The sequence below is a fragment of the Poromitra crassiceps genome, assembly GCF_964638095.1.
Source record: "Poromitra crassiceps genome assembly, chromosome: 19".
Classification (NCBI taxonomy): Eukaryota; Metazoa; Chordata; class Actinopteri; order Beryciformes; family Melamphaidae; genus Poromitra; species Poromitra crassiceps.
The window spans coordinates 10,803,289-10,816,186 of record NC_139646.1 but is presented as its reverse complement, the minus strand read 5'-3'; the positions used below and the strand labels follow the sequence as shown (position 1 = coordinate 10,816,186).

Below are 12,898 nucleotides of genomic sequence, written 5' to 3'. Positions count from 1 at the left end.
ACCATGGTTTTCTGACAGCTCTAGTTAACTGACTGCCGTTAAATACTTGATGTGATACGGTATTGTTGTCATTATTATTTAACTCTGTTACGTTCCTGTAATTTGACAACCGTGGAACAACACCCATATACGTCTGTGGTGGGCAAAGTTGCCCTGCTAACGCTAACCGCTAACGGTACTTCGCGCAGCTATGGTTTCCCCCGCTAATGTTAGCTTTCGAAGTGACATTACTAGCGAAAAAATTGGTGTTTTTATTGTTACGCTAGTTTGCTAGCCACTAAATTTATACGCTACCAGGCTCCTGTGCTAGCACCCAGCTAGCAATCTATCAACGAAATGGGACTACAGCCGCTGGAATTCAGTGAATGCTATCTGGACAGCCCCAACTTCAGGGATAAAATAAAGGCACACGAAGCAGAGTTGGACAAAACGAACAGGTTTATCAAAGAACTGTACAAGGATGGAAAGAGTCTCATCAATGCAACCAAGCGTAAGATCTGTTTTTTTCTCTCCTCTAACTTCACAAAGTCTGTTTGTCTTTGCCCTCGTCTTGCTAACGTTATGATGTTAACACAACTTCGTTCTCAGTTTGCAAAAAAAAATCTCGTACAACGTTATATATCTTTCCCATTTAGTTATCAGTTGGACAACACAAACTGCAGAAATAATGGATTCAAACAATATGGGAAATTGTTGACATGTGAGGACATGAGTGACTGCTCCCACGAATCTGATTTATCGCCTCTAGGAAAGATACTGGGTACTGCATTGGACTAGGATAGAAACCAAATATGCTCCAAATCTGTTTAATAATAATAATCAACTGTATTATTTGCTCTCACACCTAACTGGGGTTTAAACTAGGTTGTTGTGGGTTGGGTTTGTCCTGTAAAGTCAGGTGTCCAGTGAAGTAGCTACCGATGCAGTGGCCAGTGAGCTTTCCACAGGCTGCATATAATTCAATGTAACATACAAACTGATGTCAATATGTTGGGAAATCTCATTGATTGGCCTCTACAAATAACACTAAACTGGAGGCAGCTATCATTTTGTATTGTATTGGATTGCACTGCTGTACTTTGCTCCATATCCTCTCCAATTGTTGAAATAATTGAATCACTCTAGCACTTAGTACTCAATGTTTTTAAGATAAGGATGACAAAGACAATCCATCCTATGTTATTGATCTTGACAGTCACTGACAATCTTGTTTAGACATCATATCAATGATTGATTGATTAATATAGACACAATGTGGAAATGTCCTTGGTACACTTGGATGTCATACAAAGTATGCCTGTGTTTGTTTGTTTTTAGTTTCTAGTTCATTGGAGTGAACTAAAGTCACTGTCCAACTGTAACCATTTTGAAACGGTGCTGCTTCATGATTTGGCACCTTATCCTCCTGGAAGTATCCATGGGAGGGATGCACTTGATCAGCAACAATGTTAAGTTATTCTGTGGCATTCAAGTGCTGCTCTATTGGTACTAAGGAGCCTCATACAGTATGTGCCAAGAAAACATCCCGTACAGCACCAGTGGCAACTGTACTGTTGACACCATGGTCCATGGATTCAGGTTGTTTCTGCCAAATCCTCGCCGCAGAAACCAGGCAGGTTTTCCCCCCACTCTTCAGTCATTTTGGTGATCAAGTTCTCACTTAACTGTAGCGTCATCTTCTTGTTCTTAGCTGACAGGAAGAACCTGGCATGTCTTTTGCTGCTGTAGCCCATCTGCTTTAAGGCTTGATGGGTTGTGTGTCTGAAGATGCCATTCTGCCCATCACTATTTACTTGCTGTTATGTGCATAGTTGTGGCGAGCCTGTTAGCTTGAGCGAGTCTCGTCGCCATTCTTGTCTGACGTCTCTCATCGAGGTGTTTCTGCCCTCAGGAACTGCACCTGATTGTATGTTTTTTTGTTTATCGCTCCAGTCTTGATAAACTATAGATTAGATATAATGAAGATTACCAATGATTTTATACCGTGTTTTCTAAAAGTTGCTCAAACCATATTACCCTGTCTGCATGCTTATACAGTATAACAGTGGTGGCCTAAAGGTTAGAGAAGTAAGCTTTTGACCGGGAGGTCGTCGGTTCAATCCCCGGGACCGGCAGGATAAATCTGGGTGGGGAAAGTGAAAAGCAGCGCTTGCCCCTCCCTCATTATCACCACTGCGGTGCCCTTGAGCAAGGCCCTTAACCCCAACTGCTCCAGTGGCCAGCAAATCAGACTGTGGTGCAAGTCCTCATTAATTACTGCCTCCGATACATACCGAGGTGGATATGTTGACCCAACAAAATAACAAATGTAAACCTGTGGAAACAGGCAAACCAGGAGCGAATCAACAATCGCATCAAAAGTAGAAGATGGAGATGGATCGGACATGCACTTAGAAAGGAATCAACAAACATAACAAGACAGGCTCTGGACTACAACCCATAAGGAAAGTGGAACCAGGGAGACCAAAAACCAACTGGAGGCGGTCCACATTCGAGGAGCTAAATAAGATGGGGACCTCCTGGCAGGAAGCAAAGACCATTGCACAGAAGAGAGTGAGGTGGAGAATCCATGGTGGACGCCCTATGCTCCCAAGGGGGCCAAGAGGATTAAGTCATTGTAGGCTAGAGAGATAACAGAGACAGTAGGATTAATACATTCATTCTTCTACATGCTCTAATTGTGTTAACTTCTTGTAAATGTTTAACGATTCATCAATTTTCTGGGGAGACCCTGAGACCCTGGTGGTCCCTGGATCCCACGTTTAGAACCACTGGTCTGGAGAAGTGTGTTGTAAATAATGTCTAATAAAATTGACCACTGAGTGCGTCTCCTGACATTTACTGCCTGGAGTACAGTAGTGATAGACTGATAGGTCCTCAGTGGAAAGAAGCTTTTTTTTCTTTTACAAATGATGGGCTACATGTCACTTTCACACAGTTTTTGCAGGCCATTTAGGAGTGACCATGAGAATCTCCATGCAGTAGGAAAATCCATGGAGCAAAATATGGTGACCTGACCTCTGGTATTCTCTTGTATTGGACACAGATGGGTGGAAATTGATTCAGTACTGTGCTGGTGTAAGCCTATACACAGTAGGCTATCCTATTTCAGAAGCAACACGTCATGCCTTAGCTGCCTGGCTAACCTACATATCCATCCTTTACTGGTAATCTCAAGTAGTGCTCCCACCACCACCTAGCCAGTGGTGCTCCACCACCACCTAGCCAGTGGTGCTCCACCACCACCTAGCCAGTGGTGCTCCACACCACCACCTAGCCAGTGGTGTACAATAAGTGGCCAGACAACCCTGAAGAAGAAGACTCAACTTTAGTATTTCAGATATTAATTAGGGTTTTGCTTGCCTCTTGAGTATGAGGCTGTAAGGAATATTGTCTGTATTGAGTAATCCTCATTATCCCCATTATCAGCTAAATCGCTGGAACTTCAACCAGTTTCACCTACATTAGTGATATTCCTGTATATTGACATTAATAAAGTGAGCTCAGCTTGTTTTGCTCAACCTACATATAGCTCTTCATGGACACCATTTTCTAAAATGTATCCTCTCCTCTCTACAAAGGCCAAATTACTGTTTTTGGCATTCTTCGATCACTGTAATCATGCTAACAGCAGGAGCAGAGCAACTCTACACTCCCCAACTGCCACAGCAAAATATTAAAATATTCTCCTGTGCTATTTCAGGCCTTATCTAGACTTAGGCTGTATAACAATAAGCCGGGCCTATTTACACAGGGTGTTCCCTGCCTTAATGTTTAATTTTAGGCAGGGATGGATGATTGTAATTAATTCAAAATGGATTGAATAGTCAACTTTATCTCTGCAAAAGATGAGAGATAGTATGTATCAGTTGGGAGGCACTTGCTTTTTTTTTTAAATCTCTCTTTGTGGTTAGTAATATGAGGTCCCAGCTTTGATGTAGAATGAGGAGCTAGCCTATAGCTAGCTGAGCGTATGCTCTCAGCCAATGTTTTTGATGAGCAGAATTGATTTGGGCAGGCTAAGCTGTGTCATCCTCACAGACCACTGTCAGCTTTAAGGGGAGATCTAACACTAAACTGTGTTGTAAAAATGGTTGATTTAGCATGATTATAATCGGCAGTAAACATCCAAAGATCTAGTCTCGTTTACAACCTGTTGTAAATGTCATACATTAAAGAGCTGTAGGAGAGAAATGCTTTTTGTGTGACCCCTGAATGATCCGATGTTTGGATTGTCAAATGGAACTTCCAGCTCGTACTCTGTCCTCCCCAGTCCCTGTCCATCCACACAGTCACTCCCTTCACTCCTCCGGCTGGGAGGATGTCCCCCGACGGAAAGTCCTTGGTTCTGGGAGGAAACGTTCAAGCACGGCCCTGGGCCGGAGAGCCGTGACATGGAAGTGCCCACTAGGAGAGCAACATGCACATGTGCTTCTGTTTCAATGGATTTCCTCCACAGGAACTCTGTCCTGTCTTTACCCCCTCAACAAGCCCTCGTGTTTATTGGCCGTCACTCACTTAGCAAAAATAATAGATTTCTTGTGAACGTTTCGTGAAAGAATGGCTTCATCTGTAAGGAATATTTAATCTCTCTTTTGTCAGTGTCCAAGAAAACAACAATCCTTTTGAGAAGTGTCTCTTTCATGATATTTTCAAGAACACATGACTGTAGGGTGAGCCAGAGAGGGAAGTTGGGCAGACGGGTGCTGTGGGGTCAGCCATAGTTGGTCATTGTCACAGCTGGACTTCCTCTGGTGAATTGACCAACCGCCTCACAAACCACACTGTTTTGTCTTTTCATTCATCACCAGTTCCACAGTAAAGCATTGCCATGAAAAGGTCTTTTACTCATTGGCAGTCTGATTTAATAGCGTCCTGCCATGGTTTTCTCTGGCTAGCTGCTGCTCTCTGTAATCACATTACTGATTCTGCCAAAGAGCCAGATCACAATCTTTCATTAAAACCGCATTAGCAGAGACGTGAGGTCATGTGGGAGAAACGCTTTTATATCTAGAAAGAACAAGGCCTACTGTAAACGTGATCCTGCATACCTGACATCATGATGATGCTTTTATATCTAGAAAGAACAAGGCCTACTGTAAACGTGATCCTGCATACCTGACATCATGATGATGCTTTTATATCTAGAAAGAACAAGGCCTACTGTAAACGTGATCCTGCATACCTGACATCATGATGATGCTTTTATATCTAGAAAGAACAAGGCCTACTGTAAACGTGATCCTGCATACCTGACATCATGATGATGCTTTTATATCTAGAAAGAACAAGGCCTACTGTAAACGTGATCCTGCATACCTGACATCATGATGATGCTTTTATATCTAGAAAGAACAAGGCCTACTGTAAACGTGATCCTACCTGACATGATGATGATGCTTTTATATCTAGAAAGAACAAGGCCTACTGTAAACGTGATCCTGCATACCTGACATCATGACGATGCTTTTATATCTAGAAAGAACAAGGCCTACTGTAAACGTGATCCTGCATACCTGACATCATGATGATGCTTTTATATCTAGAAAGAACAAGGCCTACTGTAAACGTGATCCTGCATACCTGACATCATGATGATGCTTTTATATCTAGAAAGAACAAGGCCTACTGTAAACGTGATCCTGCATACCTGACATCATGATGATGCTTTTATATCTAGAAAGAACAAGACACTGTAAAAGTGATCCTGCATACCTGACATGATGATGCTTTTATATCTAGAAAGAACAAGGCCTACTGTAAACGTGATCCTGCATACCTGACATCATGATGATGCTTTTATATCTAGAAAGAACAAGACACTGTAAAAGCGATCCTGCATACCTGACATGATGATGCTTTTGGAGCTCCTTTTGGTCCAGGCAAATGTGGAGTAGGGACGGTGTTAATATTTTCATAGTGCAATATGATTTCCACAAAACAGAAGCAAATGGAGGGAATCATGGAATTTGGTAATACAAATGGAATCAACTCTAAAACATGGAACATTGAAGAATAGACTCAATTATCAACATCAAAAGTAGACCTGATTATTGTAGTAACCTAAATTATTTCATAATTGTACAATAGGGCTAGAGAAATTAGGTTTTTGATTGCGGTGCTTTGAGGGGGGGTCGGTCTTGTGTGGGACGCTTATGTCATCTCACGACTTGGTTTTCTTTGAGAAACATTCCAAAGAGGCTGTCAGAGAGCCACACACAAACAAGTCACAGACAAAAAGAAAAAGATCCTAACCCCTAAACTCAAATCAAAATGGAAAAAACTGAATTGGAGGGGGGAATTTGAATTTGGAAAAAAACAAAACAGATTTCATATGGCCCTATTTCCGGTCAGTCTGAGCACTGGTGTGACTGAGCGGATGATCTTGACAATGTGGTGTTATTATAACGGTCTTCTCAGTCAGTAGTATTGCCTTCATATCATTGACAGGACACCACTGATTGCCTCACCCTCACTCCTAGGAGAACTCACCCGGCAGGCTTGTTTTGAGGTCCAGGAAGTTAGGACTGACGTAATGCATGCTTTGGGGGGGGAGAAAAAAACACACACACATGGTGAGAGAGAGAGATTGACGGGATAGGAGGGCGGGGAGGTTGGGGTGTTGTCGGTGTAGTAGTGGAACAGTTGAACAGGAAGGCTTGGGGAAAGGCACGGCATGTAAACACTGACTCCTCTTTGAGGGCCTGGACCTTGAAAGCTCTGACCCAAGTGGCACATCTGATTAGTGTGTAGAAAATCATAGCAAACAACGCTCAAAACCCGCGCCAATGAATACATGACATGTACGTGTCTTTTTATGGATTGTTTTGGGGAAAGCTTGTGTGTATTGGCTGCTGCACTACATTCAGACTCCTCCTTAAAGCAGCTACGAGCAAGATTTTCGATTGTTATTAAACAGTCTAAATGTAATATCAATGCATCACATCTTACCTCTAATAGTAGACGAGACCAACGCAGAGTAGTCTCGCTTGAACCCCGAGTGAATCGGCCAGTGTTAGTCTCTCTGTAGCCACTAGCCAGGGCAGATCAGGAAGTGAAATGAAACGATTTGCAAATTTTGCAGCAGCCACTTCGGCCATAACCACAAAATAACTTCCAAAAAACCTGTTAGAATATAACGAGAGATGTTCGCGAGAGTATGCATGGCGTTCTCCTTGTTTATGGTATGTTGCTAGGCAGCGCGAACGGGGGAATGCAGGCAGCTGCGTTTCCCTTCCGGGTTTAGCCGGTCCGGCGGTAAGGAGAGAGAGAGAGAGAGCCCCCTGTTGACGCGAGTTTAGACAGACACAGACTTAAGAGAGCAATCTCCGATTCACACGGCTTTGGTCTCAGCTACTATTATAGGTAAGATGTGATGCATCAATATTGTAATTATACTGTTTAATAACAATCGAAAATCTTGCTCGTAGCTGCTTTAAGCGCAAATTATGCTTCCCGTTTGCACAGTCGCACGGAAATGAGAGACACTGACGAGAAAACGTTTGGCGTTTGGCGCTTTTATACCCCGTACGACGCCATGGCCAGGCGAAATCTCGCCGCACGGGACCTCGCGAAGTGACATGTCTTCTGGTGTGACCGTGACGCGACTTGGCCGCACGGACCCTCGCGAATCCGTCTACCATAATTTGCGCTTTACTCAGTTAAGCGGCCCCACATACAGTATGATCCATGGTAAAACAGCTCTGCGCCCGCTGTGCCGTTGTTGTCCTATGGGGAGAGCAGTGACTCCCAACTAGGCGGCAGCGCTACCCCCTGGCGTCGTGCTGCACTCAAAGTTCAAATTGTTTCAACTTTGACCTACTTACCGCTGACCTTTCTGCGCTCTACCTCGCGGTGAGAGAAGAGAAGATGAAGGCAGCTTTAGGCTCACAACTGCCATCGTCATTGCGCAGTGTTCATGACGTTGTACAATATAGCCTAGATTAACCTTGCCTATGATTTTCGAAGCCTAAATGCATTTTCTTTAAATGCGATTTTCTTTAAATGCGATTTTCTTTAAATGCGATTTTCTTTAAATGCGATTTTCTTTAAATGCGATTTTCTGAAAATGCGTCAAAAGTCATAAAAGTGGTCCTCATTTGTGAAGACTATCTTGCTGAACACAAACTTTGCGGTTTATCATAAACCTTTGTTAACCACAGATCCTATTTCATGCATTTAGCATGGGCTTGTTGTATTCCCATACCACAAATCCCATTTACTCTTACACGTAAGAACCAGGAAGTGCAGGGACTTCTGTAAGCCTACAAAAATACGTCATCGCTGCGGTACTCCATTGTGTTATGCTTGTTTTCCTTCCCCACCTCTACTGAATAGGGGCACCAGTGTTTATGTCACACAGCTGTGACAGCTAAGCGTTTTCTTTCCTTGTTTTTCCTGTTAAAGAAAAGGTTGGCCAGTATTATCATAGATTGTAAGGTGGGGTCTGTATGACTCACTCTGAAGGCCAATAGACACAGGGGTCTGGTCTCTCTGCTTTCTACACAGAAACTAGCCAAGTTTGACAGCTCCCAGGTTTGCTCCGAAATGCCTTGCTTTAAAAGGCAAAAACTAGGCGCAGCCGTTGCCTCGGCCTCTTCATGCCCCGGGCCTAGTGCGTGCTATTTCTTTCTTGTGATGTGATGATGTGTTTCCCCCCTGTTGGACAGCAGCTATCATCTCAATCTGTAAATGCAGACCTCTCATCTGGCACATGTGTTTATTGCCCCAGTGATCGTATCCGGTTGATGTATTGCTGTTGTTATTCTATTGACGCTGCACAGCGACACAAACTGTTGCTACTTTTTCCTCTCTGAATTTGTCTGTTGTCAAATAATGCCCGGGCCTCATCTATCAGGATAACCGTGTAATGATGTCCTTACAGCAGCCAGGGACTAGTCTCTTTCCACATTGACTGCCCACCCTGCAATGCGTGGAATACAGTGCCCATGCAGTTTGCACTACAGTACCCTATCTGCAACTAGAGTGAGAATGGGTGTGGGATTCTTCAGGCTGTTTATGTAGCGCACACACACATGGGTCAAATAAAGAGAATGCAAATCTATCTACTGACATCACTGTTCTTGTTACGTGCTCTGTTATTGTTCACAATGAGCCGGACCCTTGATCTCTTCATTTCGGAGAGAAAACGTATCCTTGAAAAATTCCAGATCAACTCCAGCTGAAAAGAGGAGAGCATGTGTTAGGCTTAAATGAAAATAGCTTTCATACCGCCTTCATATTGTCCCAATCAATGTCATCAGCTCGACACTATCTTACACTAAAGTGACTAGTGTTGAGTTTTGTCAAGGTTCAGAGGAATGTTGTCAAAACACATGACAGACGTGTGTGGAGGAGCAGGCGTTTATTTTTCCACTCTATATTAGGGGTGTCACGATACACTCAGTTCACGATACGATACGTATCACGATACTGGGTTCACGATAACGATACGATACGATACGAATTTAACAATATTTTTTTAAACTTGAATAATGACAATATATGACTGGAAAAGTAGTATTTTATTTGAAATGCACAAATACAAAACATGCTGTTGTGGGAAATTGTTATTACAATAACAACTAGAAAAAACATGAGATTGGAGATAAGGCTTATCTTGAAATAGAATGAGTTACACCGTCACTTAGATTTACTTTGAACTAAAAGGTTTCTCAGCAGTATAAATTATCATTATGCATCTTCAGTTTTTCTTCAAACTCAAACAACAAGACTTTTCTTAGTCTATTTTTTATGCATCTTCAGTATTTCCTGTCAAGTAAACAGTTTTGCCAGAAACTCAATTGAATGGTTTCTCTCCTGTATAACTTCTCATGTGTCTCTTCAGAGACTTGTTCAACTGAACTACTTTCCACACATTGAACTTCAACAAAGACGTTTCTTAGTCTATTTTAAAAAAAAATTTTTTTTTTTTTTTTTTTTTGCGATATGAGATTTCATCTCAACGATACATATCGTGACGTTTTACTATCGCGAAATTTCGTGGGACGATATATTGTGACACCCCTACTCTATATTAGGGATGCAGCGGTTTCCGGTTTGAAGGTATACCCCGGTTTGAAAAAGTCACGGTATCAAAACCACTAAGATTTGTCGTCATACCTTCTCCACGGTATCAGCTGTTTCCCCAAAACAACATGCCCAGGTTGCTTGCAGAGTGCAGCTTACGCGGCCCCTCCCCCTTGCTGCATGCCTACCTAGACGCACAGTAGTGAGGAGCTGTCCCTGACTGTGTTTACAACCGTGTGTGTGATAAAGCAGGAGAACGCAAGGACCCCCCTGAACTTTCCCCCCATCTAAAAAGACGACGTCGGCTGTATGGGAATATTTCGGCTATTGTAAAATCCCAGATGGCCATAGCCTCAACGCGAGACTCATCAGAATGACTGATGAGTCTCGCGTTGAGCCTAGGATGGCCAGGGCTTAGATCTGCGTGAGCACGACCCGTCGTTATTTGTCAAATTCAAGGTACATTAAAACGTTGTCTTGCTTCAACATACATCGCATTGGACATAAACCATTTCCACCCGCAGGTTTGAGGAGTAGCTAACAAACGTCAGATAAATACTCTCTCTAGGCTAACGTTACCTATTGAGGCAGCTAACATGGCTATTGAGCTAGCTAACACGAGCTATCTTTCTCCACTAACTAACGTTAACGACACGTTAGTTGACTGAGCGAACGTCGCGGTCGTTATCAAAACGTATTGCACTGAAGAGAAGTAACATTAGATAATGACGAAAGACTCCTCCAACCTGTCAGTGGAAAATTATGCACAAACTTTGTGTGTGTGTGTGTGAGTGAGAGAGAGAGAGACGGAAACAGGGACAGAGGCTGTGTGTGTGTGTGTGTGTGTGTGTGTGTCCTATGTGTGAGACAGAGTGGGGGTGTATGTGTGAGGAAACAATAATTATTTGTGTTCAGTGTTCACCCATTACAAAAGAGAAGTGTGTATTTGATATTATTATGATGTTTTAGTTTCACATCAAATTAATTAGATTAAATCGTTTACATGTATAAGTAAGAACAGTACTATATTACCAAAGCACACACATACTTGCCAGTTAACTGTCATTACAGTTGGAGGTTACATTAACATTTTTTCTCAGTCCACAATTCAGCAAAAAATAAAATACATTTTGTTCATTGGCATTTTTTATGCCACATTTGACAACACATAAAGGTCCGCAATACCGCGATACCGTGAAACCGTGGTATTTTTGTCCAAGGTTATCATACCGTCAAAAACTCATACCGTTGCATCCCTACTCTATATCCATTCATGTTTTGGAATAATATGAGTTTACAAATGAGTGTGCAATAATGTTAATTTTGTCGGCTATTTTTTTATTTAGTCTTAGTCTTAGTCCCGTGTTAAATGTCCTTGTTAGTTTTTATCATATTTAGTCAACCTCATCCTGTTTTTATTTAGTCAAGTTTTAGTCGACTAAAAGTTTGAGCATTTTAGTCTCATCTTAGTCAAATAAAACCATAAGTACGTATCTTAGTCTAGATTTAGTCAATGAAAACTGTTCACATTTTAGTCTAGTTTTAGTCAATGAAAACTGTTGAATCTGCTGATGCGCTTGCACTAGTAGTAGTAATGGTATTTCGAAGCAGTGTTGGCAACTCTTTCCCAGGGAAAGTAGCTAATGCTGACTCTGTCCACCCGGGCCAGGGTCGGCGTACGTACGGCGGTAGCAACGACAAGTGGACCGTATTGACAGTCCCTGCTCAGCCCGCAGCTGAGGGGAGAATGGAGGGAGGCTGGCTGTGCTGCTGTGTGGAAAGCACTCAGACTCTTCTGGATATAACATAGACAAGCAAGTAGCTGTACATTTTGGGCCACACAATGCGCCTCACACACATATAGATAAGACCCTTAGCTGAGACTGGGTGGGTTCTGTTGTAACTACTGCAAGTAGAAATGAACACTAGTGTGCAAAGCGTGCACATTTCTAGTGAAATGGAGAGCAGTATTGGTGAGGGCGTCGCCCAGTTCTCCAGGATTCAAGATTCAATACTTTATTGCCATGTCAACAGAGTTGATTGGAATTTGTTTCAGTGCAGCTCTAAAAAACAGACATAAAAACAGACATAACAAATCACAGATTCAGACACAAAAGAGAATAAGAAAAGTGAAAAAAACACTACATAAAATATGAGAGAGGCTGAAATAGATAAATAAATAAAGTGCACAGTTTTACAAGCAGCATTTGTTCATAAAAGCAGTATCGAGCTGCCTATAAAGTGCAATTCCAGTTCAAGTTCAATTCAAGCCTACGGATTTAAGGTGCGATTTAAGGTGCGAATGCAAAGAGGGTCAGAGTTCAGGAGGCGAACCGCCTCAGGATAAGTGCTGTTCCTGAGACGGGAGGTCCTGCACCTCAGAGACTGAAGCCTCCTACCTGAGGGCATGACCCAAATCATTGGGTCAGGATTCTGTGACCAAAAGTGCCAAAATAAGTGCCAATGTCTTAGAGCAGCAATGATGACCATCATTAGTCACCCTGAGTAGGGCGGTCTCTATTGTGGTGACTGGTGAGTTCTTACACCCGATTGATTGACCTATAAGTATGATTATGGTATCAAGGGCCTATTATACAGTAATATGGCAAATCTGTTTCCATGCTTACAAAGAGCTGGTAAAATGATATCCATAATTACGGCATCGTATAGGAGCAAAACATAATCACTATACAATGATAACCCCAGCTCAGAGTTTTTCTAGATGGGAGGGTGCATCATGCTAGCCAAATGCTCAAGGATTGCATCTTATTGCACACTATTGGGAGAGGGGCAATAAAAACAACAGCTTTTCACAATATTTCAGGCAACCCAGTTAAAGCTGTGCTCTCAGAACAAATGTTGTCGGCTC

General features: G+C 42.5%; 1 protein-coding gene across 2 annotated transcripts in view; it reads left to right on the top strand.

Moving 5' to 3' along the window:
• tmem184c (transmembrane protein 184C) overlaps positions 1-12,898 on the top strand; it is a 47,860-nt gene that overhangs the window by 31,206 nt on the left and 3,756 nt on the right. The gene's annotated exons all lie outside the window — the stretch shown is intronic.